The following is a 5,399-nucleotide window of genomic DNA, read 5'->3' as shown; positions in this document are numbered from 1 at the left end:
TTGTTAACTTTTTAACGGTGGAATCCATGCCCTCTGAGGATCGGTAAGGAAACATTCGCCAAAAGACGACGCTTATTACTGCTAGGTCCGTAGCTGTTTGGCATTATTCTAGCCACTGTGTTGATAACCTACGCTGCTTTCTCAAAAGCATAGTCCACGTGGCTGTTAAAGTTAAGCCGATCGTCGATCATCATCCCTTGGTCCTTCACTGCTCGTTTAGAGATTATAATCTCGTACTGTGATTTCCGCTCGCTGCACCGCTTTGCAGTTACTGACCAACAGCACTTCCGTTTTATGGCGTGCTATTCGCAGCTTCGCTACTTGCATTCAGCATTCGAAATTCTTCTAGCGTCTCTCCTGCTGTTGACAGTACAATGGCGTTCGCAAAACCAACGATCTATGCCTCTTTGGATAGCTTCAACCTCAGTTCCAGAGCGTTGGATCAAGGATAGAACCTTGGAGAACTCTCACCGTGATCTCCACCGATCTCTGCCCTCTGGTAGTTTCGTAGACCTGTTCTGTTCTGGAAGTAACTCTTAAGGATCTTGCACAGGTAGTTAGGGACCTTCATTCTAGTGAAGTGCTGGCGCTGTTGAAGGAATTTTTGACGTCTAACGTTACCACGGTGCAATGCCGATCGCCCCTTCGTTTCTGCTCGGCCGACTTTTCCGCTTTTTCAATTACTGTTTGGCGTCAATTGGATAGCGTCAACCGTTGCCTTGCCTTTCCGGAATTCAAATTGCGTCTCCGACAGACCGTGTGCGCTCCGTAAATTTTGTCAGCCTATTGAGAATAATTCTTTGTGGTTTTAGTGATAGCGTTTTGGTCATCGGGTTACTAGTAATCTAGTTTATTTGCTGTCTGTTTGGCCTAGACAGTAAATAAACTAGTTTGCTAGTAACCCAATGACCAAAACCCCATCACTAAAACCAGAATTAGTAACGTTGGTCAAAAAAGTCAGCGGACTCAATAATTTATTGGTTAGTTGGAGATTGGTCTGTATCTTCCACATGTCTGTAAAGTATTTGAATTTGTATATCAGGGCTACATTAGGAATCCCATCGGACCTTCTTCACAATTAGATTTTTCGCTACCGCTACAAGTGCCTATACACTCTTCGTGTCTTCGTCTGTGTCCGGTGCAGATGACCATACCGTTGGGTCGTATCTCGGTTAAAAGGCTCTCTACGATGGCTTTTATCTTTTCTGGGCATAGGTCCTTTGACCTTCGACATTGCAATACGATACACTACATTCCACGGGTTGGCCTCAGCGTCACAGCACAGCTCTTTGTAACACCTCTCTTCGCTCACTTTCACCTCTTTTTTAAGTGCGGCCCTTGCTGCTTGGAACACCAGCCTACACTCGTCACACCAACCTCGCTTTATGAGCTCGTCTCCTGGCTCTGAGACAACTACTGCGGAGGTTGCTGAGTGGCTCATTCCACCAATAAGGCGGCCGTCGTTGGTTCATCGGTTCTAACTATTCTGTCATGTGATTGCATCACATGCCTTAAGTGCCTTAACGAAAAAATCGCTATCAAAGGTTTTCGTAATCCATTTGCGCCCAACTCTTTTTATTCCCCGCACTGCTGTAGCATCTTTCTGCTCCGCATTGTACCGGATCGCTTTGTGATCGCTGTTGGTAAACTCTTCACCCACCATCCAATTTGTCGATGATAGATTCACGACCGTCTTTACGAAAGGCACTGGCCTTTGTTTAACAGCACTATCTCCAGTTTTGTATGAGCTTATAGCAGACTATACCCTTCGGCAATAGTCCATCTGCCCAAGGATTAACATTTCCATTGTAGAACCTGGTAATATCTACAAATTTACTACATAATATTTCGCTGTATCTTTTGTACTTACGGTGCTAAATGCTAGTAGCTCATTAGTAGCTAAGTGGACGTACAACTAATGAGCTGCTAGCACTGTCTACTAGTTGAATCCCTCAATTTTTGCTATCTATCAGCAAAATATTCGAATGTTCGAATCTTGGCTCAGCGGTGCGGCTAGATAGAGTCAGTAGGATTGCTGCACTTGCCCCGTAATTGTCCTGTACTCTAATGGCCGACTGCGAAGTCTGTCGTTAAAGAAGGGTCAAGTCTTAGAAAGACGTTGAAGCCCAAAGCTTTGCTTTCCTGTTCAATGTTTCAAAAGAGATGACACAATTAGGATATGGGGTGGGGGTCTGTCTGGATCGCTATGTAAATCATCACAATTGCCAGGACTGTTGGCTTTTAAAATCTGTGTAATTTTAAAGGCTCTGCCACAAATAAAAATATATCTTTCATAAAAACTTCTTGTATGATAACAAAATGTGATTACCTTTATCTACTCATGGATTAAATTTACCGTTCCTATAAAGCGCATATCACGTTAACAGTTTTCCTTTCGATTTCGTTGCTTTTGTCGAAATGGTGCATTTTATTGGGCTGCCAATTAAAACTTAGTAATTTCGTGTCCGTTAATTAGTTCTAATAAAAAATTATCTCACTCACTTCAGCGTCGGTTGATAGCATCTTTTCGTCGATCGGGGCAATTGCATAGCTAGTTTGCCCACGAATTAGTGCTCGTGGAACCGTGGAAAAGCCCGCAGCGTGTGGAACAAATTGGCAACGTGAAAATTTCCTACGAATTTTCTCCTTCATTTAATCCCAGCTGTAAGTGCACTCCTCTTCACACACACAAAAACTGGATTCTATATGAATGCCTTTGGTTGGCTGCAGGCATCCGGCATACTGATCTTTTCTCTTTCAACACCAGAAGAAGCCCAAAAAATAATTGCTTTCCAGTATTCGTTTCCAGACAGTTCTACTTCCAACCTTTGTTTACCCTTGCCATTCTAAAGTCGACAAAATTTGTGGCATGCATCGATTACTTTGCTTTACAGCTCGTTTAATAAAATGAGTTAAACCGTTGGGAAACGAGACTAAGGAATCCATATGCAATTTGGTGGCACATGGAAAGATGGTTAAAAATAGAGCAATAACGCAGGCATTATGTGTATATTAGAGGATATAATGCCGAACGAGAAACTTTAGACTCGGCGGATGAAGTGAGGCGAGTAGCATACCTGGGATATGAATGCAAAAGTTGGAATTAGATGCCACATGGTTTTAATGAAAACACGTTCGAAAGATAAATTATTTATTCTCATCGTCTCGGGATTGTGCATGGTAAATTGATAGCTTATACCGTAATGAAATTTAGACTACAATGACACTGTTTCTAAATAGTCAGTGGTTGGTTTAGTTAGTTTTTTCGATTCAACATATTCAATCGGTATTCAATGCTGGGACCTCTTTTTATCTGACATCCACAATATTCAACTGATTATGGGTTTACATTTTTTTAATGCACACATTGACACAAATTGACACAATTACCCACAACTTTAATAAATTTTTCGCAGCCAATTTTTTTATTTAAGGACAGACTGGGTAAGTCACAAATTGACCGGGATTAAACCGCCCACCTTGGTTTTACAGCGCCTGGTTGAAATTGGTGGTAAATTTTTATGACAGACAAATTACGTAATCAATACGCAGTATTTTACAGGAACCGCAAAAAAATATCGAAAATTACTAATATTCATATTTGTATGTTTATTTTTTACAATAAATTGTTCATTTAAGCGGGGTACGCTGCTGAAAAGAAAACAACTCAAGAAAAAAACTTGCTATTTACCGAAGAAATTTTGACAACTCCAATACAAAGCAACCACCTGTCATTTTTTCTTGTAGTAAAAATTGTACCGGATATTATTCCGTACGGAAAAGTGACGTTTTAATTCACTTGCGTGTAAAACTGCGCCATCTGGACGTGAAATAATATTTCTTATGAGCGGCTAGCTGGAATCTAGCGGTTTTCTTAAATGACTCAGCGGGATTTTAGCGGGAGCTCGATTTAGCGATATTTGGTAGGCGAGAAGCCTTCCAGTTGGCCTCAAGGTACAATGCTTATCTAATAAACCAGTTGTGAGTTGTCGTATGCTCAAATCTTGGCTGGGAGAGTCAATAGGATCGTAGCACTAGCTCCACACTCTCTAACTCTAACAGCTGATTGCAAGCTCTGTGGCATAAACACAGAAGGTCAAGTTTTGATAACAGAATGTAGCACCTAGGCTTTGCTTTGCTGTGGTAGGCATAAAGTGCTGCTTGAACAAAATATCAATGAGAACGAAGAGCCGATGCGCTTTACAGATAGTTTTGATTTTTGTGTATCTTATAAATATTGGAAACAATTCTTCCATTCTCACCGAAAACCTAACATGGTGGTGGTTGAACAATTAAATCAATTTCCCAGGGATGCTGAAATTTTCATGGTTTTTACATAGCTAGACACAGAAAAAAAATTTGACTTTCGAAATTTTAGTACGTGTTTTTAGACTCCTTAATCTTACAATTTTTGTCCGTGCACGAAATTTCGTAATAAACGTAATAAATTATGTACGCAATAACAAGAAAATATTGCTTTTTCCCTTACCTGTAGCCGAATTCCGGTGCTTTCAGAAAATTTCCCAAAAATCTCTTAAAAAAAAGAAATTCTTAGAATCTCCTTCTCTACCAATAATTATCTTATCTTTTTACCGCATTCCGAGCAACTAAAGAGAGAGAGAGAGAAAATTATAATGTCTGTGGAAAGAAAAAATGTAGCTTTTTTTGTTTCCGCTAGATGACTTCGGGAGCTTCTCTATAATTTCTCCCAATTAGGCGTTGAAAAAATCATCCATTAGTTTTTGTAACCTTTGAATTCATCTATTATAAACAAAATGTTTCATAACATTGTACTGCCGCCAAATTTCAAACAAAAAACTTGCGAATAGATTTTCAAAGTTTCTTATTTTGGAATTCCGATGAAATTCATTAAGAAAATATTTGACGTTTAAAAAAGTAAGAGATTATTAATCGCTTCGAGATTTTTAATCTCTTCGAGATTTTTCGTGTCAGAAAATCTCCTTTTCTTTTTTAAACGTCAAAGATTTTCTTAAGGCATTTCACTGGAATTCCAAAATAAGAAATTTCCAAAAATCCTTTTGAAAATTTCTTTTCTTCCGAATCCGGAATTCGGCTGCTGCTGAACCCAAAAAGTTCGGCAACATGAATGCAGAAAAGTTGCACAATGTACATTTAGTTTTAAACTCTCAGTTTCAGCAGATCATCTTTTTTCAAATGCATGTTTTACTAGAATAAATTATCTTTATTCTTTAATCTGAACCAGAAACGAAAGAATAATATAACTTTTTATTCAGCGGGATTTCTAGCGGGAAATAGACTCTAGACAGCGGAATTTCAGCGGGAAATCAACTTCTGGGCAGCGGAAAAATGGTCTATCGACCTGGTAACACTGGTGCGTAATGCTTAAGAAATCGTAAAAGAAATCGATTTCTTGAGCA

Source organism: Sabethes cyaneus, chromosome 2 (genome assembly GCF_943734655.1).
Source record: "Sabethes cyaneus chromosome 2, idSabCyanKW18_F2, whole genome shotgun sequence".
Classification (NCBI taxonomy): Eukaryota; Metazoa; Arthropoda; class Insecta; order Diptera; family Culicidae; genus Sabethes; species Sabethes cyaneus.
Note: the sequence above shows the minus strand (reverse complement) of the source record.